General features: G+C 43.5%; 1 pseudogene; it reads left to right on the top strand.

Annotated features, from left to right (window-relative positions):
- Positions 1-11,324: 11,324 nt before the first annotated feature.
- LOC149749981 (frizzled-3 pseudogene) lies at positions 11,325-17,753 on the top strand (annotated as a pseudogene).
- Positions 17,754-18,582: the final 829 nt, after the last annotated feature.

The following is an 18,582-nucleotide window of genomic DNA, read 5'->3' as shown; positions in this document are numbered from 1 at the left end:
GAAATTGAGTTATTTGTAGTGAGGTGGATGGACCTAGAGTCTTAACTTCACTTCATACAAAGCGAAGTAAGTCAGAAGGAGAAAAACAAATACCATATACTAACACATATATATGGAACCTGTATAATTCTTGATGGACTTAAAATATCCCTGAAAATTCTAAAATAGCATCATGGAATATGAGAATTCAGAGAGAACTTGCTGATTCTCAAGTTAAATCATCTTGAGTGTCTTACTGTTGTTGCTTGTTCGTATGTTTGTTTTTAATGGAGAAACCAAGGTCCAGAAGAAGGAGGCGATGTCTCAAAGTCACAGAATATTTGGGCACAGTTGAGGGCAGATCCCAGCCCTAATCATCTCCTACAACATGACCATGGCATTTGTGTGGCATGACGTATGTGCACCCATTTTGTAAATTAGACGATGGAGTGAATGGAGAAAAGGAAGTTTCCTGTTTTCTGTTATTATATCTGCCCCACAGCCCATAACAGTATGACATAGTCTAGTTACAGCAGGCATTTCTCCCATGGACTTTGCCCGCTTAGGAGAGTGGGGCCGGCAGAGGGTCTAGATTGCCAATATTGGTGACCTGTATCAGGAGGGGCTGATGGCAGGAGACCCTAATGAAAACTGCCAAGATAAGGCATTATCTTCACTGTCAAGCATAGAATTACAAGTAGTGTTTTTCTGGTCATCAATTACTTATACGGTTTTCCCCAGTCATTCAGAAACTTGGTCCTCTACCTCACCAAGGGACAGGGGAGACTCAGAGCGAGGAACGAATGCTTTTCTGTTCTCACGTGCTTGAGTTTTGCTGCTGTGCTCCTCATTCTGAAGGACAAAGTGTGCTAATGACCAAACTTTAAGAGCTGATTCAAGTCTGATGTGTTCCATCGCACCATTAAAAAAAAAAAAAAAAGTGAAGCCCTACAGCCAGGTCCAAAAAGGGAGCTGTACACTACCATATGATCCTGCAATCCCACTCCTGGGCATATACCTGGAGAAAAGCATGGTCCAAAAGGATACATGCACCCCAGTGTTCATAGCAGCACTGTTTACAATAGCCAAGACATGGAAACAACCTAAATGTCCATCAACAGAAGAATGGATGTGGTATATATATATATATATATATATATATATACAATGGAATATTACTCAGCCATTAAAAAAGAATGAAATAACGCCATCTTCAACAACATGGGATGGACCTAGAGATTGTCATACTGAGTGAAGTAAGTCAGACAGAGAAAGAGAAATATCATATGATGTCGCTTATATGCAGAAGCTAAAAAGAAACGATACAAATGAATTTATTTACAAAACAGAAACAGACTCACAGACTTAGAGAACGAACTTATGGTTACCAGCGGGGAAGTGGGGGAGGAGGGATAGTTAGGGAGTTTGGGACTGATATATACACACTGTTATGTTTAAAATGGATAACCAACAAGGACCTACTGCATAGCACAGGGAACTCTGCTCAATATTCTGTAATAACCTAATTGGGAAAAGAATTTGAAAAAGAATAGATACATGTGCATGTATAATTGAATCACTGTGTTGTACACCTGAAACTAACACAACATTGTTAATCAACTCTACTCCAATACAAAATAAAAAGTTAAAAAATAAAATAAAACAGTGTGTCAGAAGTTAAGATTAAAACAAAACAAAACAAAAAGCTAACCGTACAGATATAGGTGTGGGGCAATGCAACTGAAAGTTAGGCACTGTCTAGCTGTCAGTACATTTAACAAGTAAACATGTGATTGGATTCTGAAGACACCCACATGGTGTGAAAGTGCTGTGGAGTGTGTGTGGTCTGGAAACAGAAAGACCAATGTTCTGACATTTACTGACATATCTGACATTTACTCACTGCTCACCTTTGGTTTTCTAATCTATGGAAGGGCAATAACACAAGGTCACTGCCAATCCTTGGTGGGCTGAAGAAAAGTGATTAGGATGGGAAGAGGACCAAAACCCACCTTGCAGGTTCCTTTAGGAATCAGGTAGGGTGACTTATTTAAAGGACCTAGTTTTTTTTTAAGGTTTTCATTACGTGGTTAGGACAAGTTATGGTGAAGAGTCCAGTAGAAGCACACAGGCTTGAAATCAAGTTTCACTTAGGTATGTATCAGATATTTAGATTTTCATTTAGGTCACTTACTTAGTTGTATGACCTTCAGCAAATTCCTGCCCCTCTTTGAGTCTCCTCATGGGAAAATGGGGGATTAAAGACCAATCTTATGGTACTGTTTAAGGTTCTACTGCGGCTGCATTGAAAGAGACACAGTTCACTAAGTCTGTGAGTCTGTTTCTGTTTTGTAAATAAGTTCATTTGTATCATTTCTTTTTAGATTCTGCATGTAAGCGATATCATATGATATTTCTCTTTCTCTGACACTTCACTCAGTATGACAATCTCTAGATCCATCCATGTTGCTGCAAATGGCATTATTTCATTCTTTTTAATGGGTGAGTAATATTCCATTGTATATATGTACTGTGGGGGAGGGGTGGGGGGAAGGGATAGTCAGGGAGTATGGGATTGACATGTACACACTGCTGTATTTAACAGGGATAACCAACAAGGACCTACTGTATAGCACAGGGAACTCTGCTCAGTGTTATGTGGCAGCCTGGAGGGGAGGGGAGTTTGGGGGAGAATGGATACATGTATATGTACGGCTGAGTCGCTTTGCTGGGTACCTGAAACAACATTGTTAATCGACTATACTCCAATATAAAATAAAAGGTTAAAAAAATAGAGACACAGTTCAAAACAAGAGAGGAAGTTGTCTACTCTCTCTACCATATTTTAATCACATCTCCTTAATGCTATTCATCCAAAAATTTATTAATCTGATTGATATTGTTTGAATGTCTTCTAAGTGCCAAGCCCTATTCTGGGTTTGGGGGACAGATCTGTTTATAGGAAGTAATCTTGCCTTTAAGGAGGTTTATATTCCAGCAGGCAATACAGAAAGCTGAGGTGATGATGAGACATTCTATTGGAGTCATCACGACCATCTCTTTCACTAGATAGAGTGCTCCTGGAGGGCAGGGACCATCCAAGCTTTTTCATCTCTATGTCTTCAGTGCCTACCCCAGAGTGAGCAAATAGTATCTAATTGCTGAATTAATAAATATAGGTAATTCTGGACTTATGCCAATAATTGGGCCATATCTTGACCCTGCAATCCCACTCCTGGGCATATATCCAGAGAAAACAATGGCCCGAAAGGATCCATGCATCCCACTGCTCATTGCAGCATGAGTTACAATAGCCAAGACATGCAAGCAACTTAAATGTCCATCAGCAGAGGAATGGATGAAGAAGATGTGGTACAGATCCACAATGGAATACTACTCAGCCATAAAAAAGGACAAAATAATGCCATTTGCAGCAACATGGATGGACCTAGAGATTGTCATACTGAGTGAAGTAAGTCAGACAGAGAAAGAGAAATATCATATGATATCCCTTATATGCGGAATCTAAAAAGAAATGATGCAAGTGAATTTATTTACAAAACAGAAACAGACTTGCAGACTTAGAGAATGAACTTATGGTTACCAGGGGGGATGGGTGGGGGGAAGGGAAAAAGAAAAAGAAAAAGAATTGGGCCATATCTTCCTAGCTAACTGAGCTATTGAGATCTTAGATGAGCCCAGAATTTTGGAACCTAAAAGAACCTCAAAAATCAAGGAGTCCAGTCCCTCATCTATAATTTCAGTTTCTTCTACAATATTCCTACAGTTGATTTCATGAAAATGGGTAAGAGTTCCTAGGAATGGAGGTATCATGAGAAAATAAGATGATGCTATTTTTGCTAAATTTTAGATGCGGTAGAGATGGAGATTTAAGAACCACGGGCTCCAAGAAAGCCTGTGATCCGTCTCAAGCTGACATCTATTGGTGGTGTTCCTGTCCTTCATTAGTACAGATAATGTGACATGCAATTCAGACTCTGTTACAGTGAGCACTATGGCAACCGGAATTTTTGCCTAATGAAACAATTGCCGAGCTTCAACCCACAGCCCTCTGATTCCACACACCAATCATCCCAGCAAACTCAAATAAAAGAATCTGGACAGTTCATTGAAATTCACTGTGATCCTATTTGTCTCAGAATTAAAACCACATTAAGTGGGGATGTGTGACAGTTCATTTGGGCTCCTTTGCTTTGGCTTGCTGTGCGAATCAGGAATGGATACCAGGGCAATATTTAACCCAGTTGAACATGAGTAAATACACGGAAACGACATCCAAGTCCTCTTCAAACCGCTTTGGCAACGGTGAGATTGAGGACAAGTAATGAAAGTGCTAAACACAAATAATTTCAATTCTTTTAAACGCTTGCTGGTTTCAGAGCGCAGCTACTCAATATTTCTCCCATAGCATCAGCATCACAAGAAATTAATATATGTCATATGGTTGAATTTTTTCAAGTCTTTACCATTTTCTCACTACCTCCTGTTCGGGGAACATGTGAAGCTTTGCGATATGAAGACTCAGGGGAGCTTGGGAGGGCCTCTGGGATTATGGAATCTGTGATTTTAATGCCTCGCATGATAAGATGAGTTGTTAGGTTCCCATTTCATAGGGACAAAGCCAGATGGCAGAAATTAAGATTTGGGGATTCAGAGAACAGCAACACATGTTTATGCTCTTGAGAATAAACTTGGGAACATCTGGTAAGGACATGGAATGCATCTTTAGGAGCCGGGGTTATCCTATTAACTAGAATGCAGAAGGGCAAAGTGGACGCTCTGGAGACACAAGCTTAGGTTTGTATCGCAGCTCAGCTCCCTAGAAGTTGTGTCCCCTTAGCCTACAGACCTCCCCTGATTGCCTCCCTGTAAGATCACCTGTAAAAGGGAGGAAACTCCAAACTCCCAGGATGTGGGAGGATTGCTGGGAGAAGATGGGGTAATGCATCCACAGCAGCCAGCTTGGTGCCTGACACAGACTCCTACTCACTGTGATTCTCTTCCCCCTCAAGGAACACTTGGGTTTACCCACGTGCACACAGAGTCCCTGGAAACAGTACATTCAAGCAACCAGTCTGGGGGCCCTTTAAAAAAAGAAGCATCTACAGGAACAGTTATGGGAATGATTGATTAACTTTAACCAGTACAATTCATTATGAAGGCCAGGAGGGAAGATATTACCGTGACAAATTGCTCGGCTGTTTTTTTTTTTCTGTCTTTACATGAACACATTTGTCAGCACAAGAGGAGGAGAGAAAAATAAACAAAAGAAGTTCTAATGTCAAAGAGACCTCTTATTGATATAGTTCTGCATGACTTTCTCATTCAGAATGAGACAAGGTAGTCTCTACGTATGAGGATAGCCCTTCCCCGGGACAGGAGAATGGCCAGGTAACCTCAGGAGGTGGCTCCAGAGTATTGTCCGTCCAGCCCTCAGCTTCTGTTCCCCCCCCCACCTCTTTTTTTAGCAGGGATGCTGGAAGAAAAGAGGAAGGGGGCAAAGATAAATGAAAGTAGTATTTCCTTCTTTGACGATGGCCTGAGTGTATGATGGCTAAGAACTTCAGCTTCAAAGTTGGAGAAATCTGGATTTGAATCAAGTCCAAGTTCAAAGTTGATAGCTGTGTAACTTTGGATCTATTTACAAATCGCTCTGAGCCTCAGTTTCTGCATTTATAAAATGGGCATAACAATACTTGCTTATTAAAGATGGGGTAAATACTGAGTGAGACAAATGACATTTATCGATGTCTGATATTCTATTCTATTATTCTTCGGCTTCTTTGTATATCGTATGTATCCCCACTCAATTATAATTAGGGTAGGAAAACTGTGTGTTTTGTTCACCCCTGTATTCTCAGCATCCAGGACTCTGTCTAGCACATAGTTGGCACTTTATTAAGATTGATTGGATGAATAAAGAGTTTAGCCCAGTGTCGTTATATAGTAAGATGTCAAGGTACGATGGCTTTCAAACATGCAGTGAAGGGGTGAAGGAATCTTTGAGATCTGAGAAGCCAACTTAGATTCAACAAGAATGTGAACTCTGATTCCACAACACCTGGGTTTAAATTCCACATCCCCACTTTTTAACCTGACCCCTCTGGGCCTCTGTCTCCTCAACTGTAAAACTGGGTTGGCAATAACAATAGTTCCCACTTCAAAAAACGGTGGTGCACACAAGTGTGATGCTTGGCTCATTGTAAGAGTCTACTGTTCTTAGTTGGCCGTGGATGGAGTGAGCTGACACGAAGAAGGGGCATAACACAGCTGGAATCATCAAATCCCATGGGTCTTGAATGAGCGTCAAAAGTCACGGCCAACTAGAGTTCCAGAGGTGAGACCTGGGGCCTGGGCTGGTGTCAGGCCTGTGTATCCCATCCTGGGACTGAGGTTCACTGCAGTTCCAGTCCCGTGGCAGGTCTGGGGAGGGTCCTTCCCGGTGGACGAGGCCTCCTTAAAGGCACAGGGTCTCACACTGGGGTGGGCACCACGGAGAGCACAAGGTGATTCTCACTCCCAAGGAGGGCTTCTTTGAAAGTTCTTGTCACCTAGCTCACCACCCCGCACTCCAGGACTAAGAGCCTTTTATTACAAGATCCCAGGACACCTTTCCCCGTCTACGCGCATGTGCCACGGGGGTGAAGACTTGCTCCATGTGTGTCTCTCCTGACAGACTCAGATCATGAGGCCAGGACCTGTGTCTGACTGTTCCCTCCTCTAGGCCCAGCAGCCGGCACTGTCCCTGGCACATCATATGGCTTCAATAAACAGTCTGTAGAAGGAAGAAGGAAGGAAAGAAGGAGGGAGGGAGGGAGGGAATCAGTTTATAGGCAAACAAGGAAAGTCTAGGAACATGCAACATGTTTGGCTGAATTACACTTCCTGTGCCACAAATGTGCCTCTTTGCTCTCTCTCTCTCTCTCTCTCTCTCTAATTCAATCCCTGCCACTTGCATTTCAGTAATAAAACACTGCAGGCATAACTTATGCACCCAGATTTCCCACGCAGACTCAGACACACAGGAGGTGGGTGCATTTGGGTCAGGACGCCCCACGGAAGAGCCCCAGCTGTGACCACAGGCATTTGCAGACCCTGCACGAGGTTGGCTCCCACCTGACGGTGCCCTTCAGACCTGCACAGAACATCCTTGTGCCCAAAAGTCTGGGGCCACTCTGAGGGGAGATAGGGAACCAGACCGCGAGGAGCCAGAGCCCGAGCCTCAGGAAGCCTGGCACATAGCTTGCAGCCAGCACTGGAGACAGCGATTTATTTCAGAGGGATGTGTTTGCCGTCCAGCCGCACAGCCAGGGAACCTTCTCTTCTCCACTGGCCAAGCACGTGCGCGCGCACCACCCACACACAGACCCTCACACATACACCCACACATTCACACAAACATAAACACGCTCTCTCACACCCATAAACGGAAACCCACACACGCCTTGGGTACTAACATACTCACACGCATACTTACAACTGCATGCGGTGCACACGTTAATCATCCTGGCCAGTGAGAGAAGAGAAAACAATGAAGCCGTGTCCTCGCCTTTCACCTCCGCCCTCACGTGTGTGGCCCTCCTTGCTGAGCTCTGCGCCCTTCCCATTGGGCAGCCGCTGACGCTGACAGGCCCAGCTGGGCCTTGCGCACCTTCGCAGTTGGCCAGGCCTCCCTTGGCCAGGTCTCCCCAGTTGCTGGCTGCAGAATTCCCCACACCAGCCCCTTCGGACCGTCCCTTTTCATCCCTCTGTCTTTTTTTTTTTTTTTATAATAGTCATGAGCATTTATTGAGCTTTTTTTTTTAATATTGTTTTTAATTTTTTTTCTTATTGGGGTATAGTTGCTTTACAACGTTGTGTTAGTTTCTGCTGTACAATGAAGTGAATCAGCTATGCGTATACATCTATCCCCTCCCTCTTGGACCTCCCTCCCACCTCGCCCCCATCCCGCCCATCTAGGTCATCACAGAGCACCGAGCTGAGCTCCCTGTGCTATACAGCAGGTTCCCACTAGCTATCTGTTTTACACATGGTAGCGTGTATATGTCGATCCCAATCTCTCAATTCATCCCCCTCCCCGCCATGTCCATACATCTGTTCCCTAAGTCTGCGTCTCTGTTCTTGCCCTGCAAACAGGTTCATCTGTACCATTTTTCTAGATTCCGTATACATTCGTTAATATATGATATTTGTTTTTCTCTTTCTGACTTACTTCACTCTGTTTGACAATCTCTAGGTTCATCCACGTCTCTACAAATGACCCAGTTTTGTTCCTTTTTATGGTTGAGTAATATTCCATTGTATATATGTACCACATCTTTATCCATTAGAGAAATGCAGATCAAAACTGCAATGAGGTATCACCTCACACCAGTCAGAATGGCCATCATCAAGAAATCTACAAACAGTAAATGCTGAAGAGGGTGTGGAGAAAAGGGAACCCTCTTGCACTGTTGATGGGAATGTAAATTGATACAGCCACTATGGAGAAAAGTACGGAGGTTCCTTAAAAAACTAAAAATAGAATTACCATATGACCCAGCAAACCCACTACTGGGCATATGCCCTGAGAAAACCCTAATTCAAAATGACACATGCACCCCAATGTTCATTGCAGCACTATTTACAATAGCCAGGACATGGAAGCAACCTAACTGCCCATCACCTCTCTGTCTTTCCCAGCAAGTGATAAACTCCCTGGCCTCCCTGTCCCCTCCAGCTCTTCCGCCCACCCCGCCCCCCCCACCCCCGTCCCAGCAGGAGATGGGCTGCAGGGCCTGGGGGAAGGAAGGAAGAGCACACACGGGCCTCAGAGTCGACCGACACAGGTCCGGTTCTTGCCTGCTCGCTTTCTGTCTGTGCAGATTTGGGCAGGTCTGTCAGCCTGTCCTGATCTTGAATTCCCTCATCTGCAGACCATGACCCCTTGAATCTGGGATCAGTAAGTAAATGAGATAAGGAGCAGGACAGAAACAGCGGGCGCTCTGTACCTCTTCACGTCTTCACTCTGCTCTCTCTTCCCCAGGTGAATTCCTCCATCTGCGCCTGGGTCCCTCTCCTTCAAAACACGAACCTTTCTGTCTGCTTGGGCTTCTGTCCCTTGACCTGTAACCAGGCCATAATCTTCTGCTTCCTAAAGAAAGCCTCCCTTGGGCTTCCCTGGTGGCGCAGTGGTTGAGAGTCCGCCTGTCGATGCAGGGGACACGGGTTCGTGCCCCGGTCCGGGAAGATCCCACATGCCGCAGAAAAAAAAAGAAAGCCTCCCTTGACGATGCCTCCTCCATCACCCACCCCCTTCTCATCATTTACTCTACAGTAATTTCCCTGCATATGAACAAGTTCCATTCTGAGAGCGTGCTTGTAAGTGCAATTTGTTTGTTAAGTCCAACAAAGTTAGCCTAGGTACACAGCTAACACAATTGGCTATATAGTACTGTACTGTAATGGGTTTGTAATACTTTTCACACAAGTATATTATGTCTGCTGAAATAAACATAGATACTAGGGATCCAAAGAAATCATAAAGACCACACATAATACTGAACTTGGTTTTAACAAACGTGGTCACAGTGAAGTAATTGGATTAAAAAGATGGTAACTGAGTTTTACCTATCAACCCAATATCTCTAATATCTAATGTACATTCCTATTCAAAATTCTTCAGAGTGAAATTATTTTATGGGCTTGAAATATAATTTTTAATGTCTTTATTGAATTTGTTACAATATTGCTTCTGTTTTATGTTTTGGTTTTCTGGCCACAAGGCATGTGGGATCTTAGCTCCTGGACCAGGGATCAAACCCACAACCCCTGCATTGGAAGGTGAAGTCTTAACCGCGGGACCACCAGGGAAGGGTCGCACATCTCTACCCGGACAGGGGTTCCCACTTCCTGGGTTTAGATTGCCATCTCTGGTCTTTGAGCAGGGAGCTGCATGATCGGGCTATTCTATCTTGTTGGCTCTAACGGCAGTCCTGCAAGGTAAGTGGTATTGACCCCATCTCAAAGATGGGGGGATGGAGAGGCAGCTAACCCCAACCCTGTCACTCCACACCTGAAACAATACCTTTTTTTTTTTTTTGGCCGTGTCACGCAGCTTGTGGGATCCTTGATCCCCGACCAGGGATCGAACCTGCGTCCTCCCGCATTGGAAGCACTGAGTCTTAACCACTGGACCGCCAGGGAATTCCCAACAATATCTATTTTAAACATGCTTTTCTCTAGGCACTATGCCAGTTACCTTACCATTTTAATTGTTCCAGTGACCCTAAGTAGGAATGATTCCCATTTTACAGATGTGTAAACAATTTCAGTGACTTTCTCAAGGTTGGGCCGGTACCAAGCTGAATTCCACTGATGAAAAGAGTGACCTAAATAAGGTCACTGTCAAATAGTCAGCTAAGCTCCCTCCTTGCCTCCCTTTTTCCTCCCTCCTCCCCTCTGTACCTGCCACACTTACCATGCATGCACATAGATAACAATTCTGAAGAGACCCAGTTTCTGGAAGATAAGACAGACTCTATGCCATAAGCACCCCTGCTAGAAAGGCTGACAGAGCCATGCCCTGGAGTGCAAGTCTATGCAGGGTTGTCTTTTTATACCCATCCTAGGGTATACCCATCCTTTATACCCTAGGAGAAACCTAGACTTTTAGACTATATTTCTTTGAGGCCAGTTACAAAAACTCTTCAAATCAGAAAAAAGCAGCTCTGTATTTCATAATCTAGTAAATTTCATGGTTTACTGCAATCTTCCACAGACAGCAAAAGTTAAGTTCAAGGAGATTGTCCTTTGCTTATGGAACAGATATTACTTTGATTTTCTTTGAAGAAGCAGACTTTTGGTTCCATGAACATAGTGTAAACGATGCAACAGTTGACTCAGTGAGACTGGGTTTACTTCTGAGTAAAGCCAGTGCAAGCGGCTTCCAAGATGTAGCACTGCACCCTACAGTTTCAGACTTAGGTAAAAGTGGAAGCAAAATGGTTTGTAGAAAGAGCACTGTCACAGAAATGAGAAGCCTGCAGTTAAAGTACCATCTCTCCTACGTGCATGACCCTTTGTAAAATGAGAACGGCAATACTCATTTCTCATCGTTCCTCAGGATGCAGGAAAACACCCAAAATTTTTCTTAAAAATTTTTTTTGGAATAGTAATACATTCACATGGTTAGAACTTCAAAAAGTACAGAAGGGTATATAGTGAAAACTCTTCCTCCCACTCTATTTCCCGTCCTCCGAATCCCATCCCTCTGCAAAGGGTAATCACTGTTATTAGTTACCCTTCTAAAGATGTCTTATGTACATAGTTAACAATACAATGACATATTCTTTTTAGCACCTTAGTTTTTAAACAAATAGTGACATACTAGACACAATTTCTGTGCTCGACTTTCTTCACTTAATGTGGCTGTTAAAACTTTCAAGTGATGCACAAATGCAAGGAGTTATTATTATTATTTTAAAATATTATCTCAGTAACGTACAATGATAATTATGAAGATTAATTTTTCTTAGAATTTAGAAAGGAAAAAAGAGGAAACTTTAGTATAGTAAAGCTTGGGTGCTTAATGAAATAATTGTGTACAGAATGTATGTGCTACATATTACAAATTTCTCTAAATTTAATTTGAATACTCCCTGAGTCATAAATAACTAGCAAAAACACTTTACGTACAAAGGACGCTTTCCCGCTCCACTGCGACACTGGACCACAGAGCTGTCTTGTGTTAACAGTGCCACCTAGAGGCAGAAGGTCATTCCCCACTACAGGATTTCTTCCCCAGCTGATTTATTCTTGGCTTATCTACACCTCAGGAAATCCATTTCCTACACATAGACACATTCATATCTCTTCTTTTGATTTCCTTGCTTTCTCTCTGTCTTTGAAAACTGTTGAACACAGGAAAATCAATTCATTTCCTTTTTTCTACATTTTAATTTCCATTACAAACTGACTCCAAGTGTGGCCCAAGGGAATTCTTTTGGGTCCCTTGAAAGGAAAGTCATCAGTTTTCAAGTGGCATCATACAGAATAAGAAGCAAGTGGATCCTCGGGTCCTGTGAAGGCACCAAAGCCCTCTTCGGACGCTCGAGCCTAGTGGTCTTCAAGTTTGAGTGTGCACCGGCATCATCTGAGCGGGCCTGTTAAGATCCAGAGTAGGCTTGAGGTGCGTTTCTAACAAATTCACAGGTGAAGCTGACGCAGTCTCCTGTGCTGGATGCTGTGCTGCCCAGAGCCTCGCTCCAGCCCGGAAACGCACAGTCCCCCGGCCACAAGAGTGTTGGTGGCTGAGGCTCTCCGGTGATCTGCTCTCTGGGAATTGCTTTCAGCTTGAAGAAAGCCTTCTCTCCCAAAGCCACACCATGCCCCAGAGGCAACATCTCTGAACGTTATTCCCTGCAGAGGCAGAAAGGCCCCGTCCCTTGCTTCAAGGTGGGACAGCACCGCCAGAGATCCGCTTGTGCTGGGCCCAGCTCTCGCCCGCAGCTGCCCTGTGGTCCACATCCTCCTCCCTCCTCCCTCCTCCAGGCTGCTGATCCTATGGGCACTTCCCCGTAAACCCTGCAAACAAATCTCTGTCCCATCGTCTGACTCCTGGAGACCGTAACCCAAGACACCTTTCTGAAACTAAAATCTTAGCCTTGAAATATAGAGAAAACTATGTAAGCAACAATGTGAAAGTGCTTTGTAGATTTTGTCATGCTGTCTGTACGTAAAGGACCATTATAGTTACTACATGTATCATTTTTTTCAAATTTGTCTTACGCTAGTTTTTATTACAAATAGAGAACGTTCCAGCTAATTTACAGAAGTTTAGCCTCAGGAATTTATAATTCACTGAGCATTCCAACCCCACATTAATAACATGCTTTCTAAAGTAAGCGCCCTTTCTTTTAAAAGCAGCAACTCGTGTGACTTTTTCACTTTTAATACAAATATGAAGACATACTCCATTCATTCCTTTCACAAATAGTCATTGAAGTCCTCTGGGCTTGGCACTGTTGTGGGCGCTGAAAATGCAGCGTTTATGGAGATTCCATTCTAGTATGAAAAATAAATAATTATGTCTGCATAATGACAAGTTCTGCAAATGAACTAAGATAAGTGATGTGCATAGACGGTGACTTCTAGGAGTTGAGCTACTCCTTGATCTTGTATAAAACACAGGTCTCAAGAGCATTATGGACTGGACCTCCAGAGCTGGGCTAGGACGGCAAATGCTACATTGCTCCTGTGGGTCACATGAGAGCTTTGTTCTACAGTTCTACAGATATTTATAGCATGCCTACCCTATGTCAGTAGCGGTATTGAAAAGGCTTGAACTTCCAAGTACAGCAGCAACAACAGTGATAGAAGTGTGGCTACCCTAGGGAATAGCTCTTGACCTAGCTGGTAGACGAAGTTAGTCTTTTCTGGTGGGTGATAGACCTCACCCACCGGAGAAGGTGGGTGAGGTCAGTGATTCTCACACTTGAGCATGAATTAGAATCACCTGGAGGACTGGTCAAATTACAGAATACTGGACCTCCATCCTTCCCCCTACCTCTGAGGTTTTCTCTTGCAGTAGATCTGGGGTGGGACCTGAGAATTTGCATGTGTACCATGCTCCTATGCTAATTAGCACTGTGTTCATTATTATTATTATTTTTAGAATAACCACTGCCCTTTGCTACTAGACTCCTCCCTCCTTAGGTTTTCCTCAAGCAAGAAGTCGATTTTTCCACCCCATTAAAATCAGGCTGGGCCTTGTGACTTGACCTGGCAATGAAATGTAAATGGTGTGTCCCTTTGGAGCAGAAACCCTAAGAGCCATTATGTACTCCTGCTATCTTTCTCTTCCCCTCTGTCAGGAGACAGGTATATCCCAGATATGGGGCTGCTCATTCAGCCTGGGTCCTGTAATGAAGAAGAACTGAAATCTAGCCGCACTGATTCATGATGAACGTGCAACACAGGACATAAACGAACCTTTGTTGTTATAGGCAACTGAGGTTTGGGGATTGCTTGTTAGTGCAGCATATCATGGTCTAAACTGACCGATACAGAAGACTTCCTAGAGAACACGATACTGAGTAGAGTTTTCAAGGTGCATTGTCCAGGCGGAGAAGAGGCGTTTGAGATGGCAGGCAGGCTATGTGGGGTATCTAGTGCATAAAACACTTCAGTATAGAAAGTGATGGGAGAGGTAGACAGGAGTCAAACCACTGAATCTCGCATGTCAAATTTCATCCTCTAGAGACCAGATGACAAAAACCTCAAATGGAACATGCCCCAAATAGAGCCTTAGATACCATTTCCTATCCCCAAGCTGTTCTTTCGAAAGTCTTCTCCAATAAATTAAACAGTACCGACACTTACCCTGTTCCTCAAGCCAAAAATCCAAAAGTCATCCCTGATCAACTTGTGTCATTCTCTCACCCCTCGTCAGCAAGTCTGGTTGGCTGCACCTACAAACACAGGCTCAGTCCTTTCTAAATCCACTGTCTCACGCTGGCCCAGCCACTAGCATCTCCCCCTAGAATCACTGCAACTACCTCCTGACCAATGTCCTTGTTTCCAGCCTTGCTTCCCTGTGGTCCATTCTCCACACTGTAGGCAGAGCGAGCTCCTAAAAGTATAAGTCAGATGATGGGTTATGTCATCTCCCTGCTTGCAGTCTTCCAGAAGCTTCCCATTATATTGAAAATAAAACCGAACATCCTTATTGTGGCTGATAAGTCCCTACATCACCTAGCCTCTGCCTACATCACCAATTTCTCCTCATACCAAATTCCCTTGTCCAGTTCACTGAGTTCAAGCTACCCCAGCTTTCCTTCGCACTGCAAGTTCCCTCTGGCAGAAATGTTCATCTTCAGTCCTCCATGCACCACATCCTGGGGGGAGCCTTCCCTGGCTACCCTAACTCAAGCAGTACCTCTGCTCCTAAGTTGAAAATCTTTCTTCATTACGCCTATTGTTGTTTGAAATTATTTTATGTATTTGCAAGCGATTGCTATCCATTAGAATAGAAGTCCCAAGACATCAGGTCTAAGACTTTCATGAATTCATTTGTTCACACATCCACTCAACAAATATTTATTAAGCATGTAGTACGTACAAGACATTGTCCCTCCTGGGGACAATATTTCAGCCATGAGCCACTGCCCTGGCACATTCAAGTTGCTTCATAAATACCAGTTGACTAACTAAAGAAATGAATAAACCAAAGGGTAGAAAAAAGATTGGATCAGAAAGAAGTATATAGGTCACACATACATTGATAATGAGAAAACCGAACTTTAATGATAAAACAACAAAATGCTGTTTAGACTGGCTGAGACACCCAGATCAAACAGCATCGGTCCCAGAGAAAATGAGCTAGGAAAGGCTCCCTCACTGGGACTTCTGAAAGTATACAAGAATCATTAAAATGGAGAACATGACTGCATAACCAGCATAAAAATACCACGCACATGTTCTTCTATTAGCAGGATAACCACTCAGTAACTTATCAGGAATCATTGATTAAGTGCTTTCCTTGACAAAGGGAAGGAAGCTGTATTGTAATTAGCCACACTCGCACTACTGATTCCTAACGATAATTTTATGTCCAGGATGTAATGAATCTTCAGGGAATTTCAAAAACTGCTACAAGTTGAAGTCGATTTTGAGACAGGAAAGCAACAGTGTTTGTGTGGGTTGAAGTGCGGTGGCTGGTTCCAGCCAGGAACTCCAAAGTTTTCCTGATTTTGGATACGGGTGTATTTTTCACATAAGACACTATCACTTCTATGTGACGTCATATGTACCTTCTCCCTCTTCTCTCCGTTACAAGGAGTAGTGAAGGCATAAACCGATTCCAGGTACAGCAAAATCTCAATAATTCAGGCTCAGCCTGGAGAAAGCCAAGGGCAGCTATGGCCAAGCCTGAATTCTAGAGGAAGGAAGTGGTGTATATGCTTTTTAAAAAGGTACATCCAATATTAACCAAGTATTGACTTTTGCTAGTATCTGGGGGGAGGACTCTAAATTAATATAGGATTAAAATGACTTACAATGGCATATTGCAATTGATTTGTCCTCTTAGGGAGAATAAACATTTTCTTCTACAAGATTAGCTATATTGGTCCGTGCGTGCTCGCCGGCGGTCCTCGTTCTCTCCATGTACGTGATGGACCCGCGGCCACCCCCCGGCCGGCACTGCAGGCCCCCAGGAGCCTGGCCCCGAGGTGTGAGATATTTCAGTCAAAGGAAGAAATAGCTCTTCTCCTAAGATGGAATCTGTTGTTTGCGAACGTGGGTGATCAACTTGATATGTGGGCCAAGTGGTGCCCTATGTAATAAAATGAAAAGAAGAGGCAAGACGATGTCATTTTCCCATATTGTGAAACCAAAAACAAATGCCTTTTGTGAGACCAGGTTAACAAACCTCTGATGGTGCAAAGAGGATCTGTTTGAAGAACTTAACAGTAAGATAGAAGTACTTACAAGCTGAGGCCTGCAAGCGTATAAAGATCTAAAATACATAGTGAGGAGGCCTGATCATCTGAATCTCATTCAGTCGAGGAAGCATGGCTATGAGTTGGATCGTCTTCATTCTGTGGCCCTTGACTTTGTGTGTGGGGCGTATAGGTGGACACAGTTTGTTTTCCTGTGAACCTATTACCTTGAGGATGTGCCAAGATTTGCCTTATAATACCACCTCCATGCCTGATCTTCTGAACGTTATGACCAACAGACAGCAGCTTTAGCGATGAAGCCATTCCACCCTAGGGTGAACTTGGGTTGTTCTCGAGATTTCCGGTCATTTGTGCACTCGACGCTTCTATTTGTATGGAATACGGACATGTCACACTTCCCCGCCCTAGGCTCTGTCAGAGGGCTTACAGAGAGTGTTTGAAGCTCGTGGAGATGTTTGGTGTCCCTTGGCCTGAAGATATGGAATGCAGTAGGTTCCCAGATTGTGATGAACCGTATCCTCGACTTGTGGATGTGAATTTAGCTGGAGATCCTACTGAAGGAGCCCCAGTGGCAGTGCAGAGGGACCACGGTGTTTGGTGTCCCTGAGAGTTGAAAATTGATCCTGATCTTGGCTATTCTTTTTCACACGTGTGTGATTGTTCACCTCCTTGTCCAAATATATACTTTAGGAGAGAAGAACTTTCATTTGCTCCGTATTTCATAGGATTGATTTCACTCATTTGCCTCTCTGCCACATTATTTACTTTTTTAACTTTTTTGATTGATGTCACAAGATTCCATTATCCTGAAAGACCTATTATATTTTATGCAGTCTGCTACATGATGGTATCATTAATTTTCTTGATTGTGTTTTTGCTTGAGGACCGAGTAGCCTGCAATGCATCTAGCCCTGCACAGTATAAGGCTTCCACAGTGACACCAGGATCTCATAATAAAGCCTGTACCATGCTTTTAGTGGTACTCTATTTATTTTACTATGGCTGGCAGTGTTTGGTGGGTAATTCTTACCATCACGTGGTTCTTGGCAGCTGTGTCAAAGCGGGATAGTGAAGCTATTGAGAAGAAAGCATTGCTATTTCACGCCAGTGCCGTGGGGGCATCCCTGGGACTCCAACTACCATCCTTTTAGCGATGAATAAAATTGAAAGTGACAATAAAAAAAAAAAAAGATTGGGGCTTCCCTGGTGGCGCAGTGGTTGAGAGTCCACCTGCCGATGCAGGGGACACGGATTTGTGCCCCGGTCCGGGAAGATCCCACATTCCGCGGAGCGGTTGGGCCCGTGAGCCATGGCCGCTGAGCCTGCGCGTCCAGAGCCTGTGCTCTGCAACGGGAGAGGCCACAACAGTGAGAGGCCCGCGTACCGCAAAAAAAAAAAAAAAAAAAAAAGATTACTTATATTGTTTCCTTAATTCACTTTTTCAGAATACTTAGGCAAAATTCAATCCAGGTCCAGTCCATCTGTATGCAAACTTTGGATTTGTGGGTCTGAATTAATATTTTATCATAAAACTAAAAAGCATTCTTATACCCAGCATGGTATAGTCTCTCTAACGTTCTCCAAGGTCTCGTCAGAGACCTCTTTCTGTGTTTAGGTGTCAAGATAGTAATTGCTTTTGCAGAAGTGCCGTGACTCATGTTTAATCACTTTTCTTTAATGACTCAAGCTGGGAACTCAGTGACGTTTGTGAGTGGCAGGATGACATAAAAGAAGCTGGGTGAATTCTCTCTTCACCATCCTCCATGGTATGATTTCACTAGCTCAGGCTTCTGCCCAAGTAAGCTATCATTCATTTACTTCAGGGCGAGGAACGCCTAACGTCTCAGGGTTGAAAAAATTATGTCAATGTTGTGCTTACACAAGAACAGATGACGGGACAAATGGAGCAGAATAAAAAGTCCAGAAAACCATATATACTTTCAACAGACTAATGTCAAGGGGGGGGAAAGATGAATTTTGTAATAAATAGCACCGATCAATGGATATACAAATGGGAAAGAAACGTATCTTAACCCCGTACCTCATAGCAGGTATAAATATCAATTCCAAAAAGAGTACATTATTTTTTAAAAATATATTTATTTATTTATTTTTGGCTCTGTTGGGTCTTTGTTGCTGC

This window comes from Delphinapterus leucas, chromosome 2 (genome assembly GCF_059928025.1).
Source record: "Delphinapterus leucas isolate spDelLeu-1000000601 "Yukka" chromosome 2, BTC_Dleu_Yukka2, whole genome shotgun sequence".
NCBI classification, from domain to species: Eukaryota; Metazoa; Chordata; class Mammalia; order Artiodactyla; family Monodontidae; genus Delphinapterus; species Delphinapterus leucas.
The sequence above is the reverse complement of the archived record's forward strand: the minus strand, read 5'-3'. Positions and strand labels throughout refer to the sequence as shown.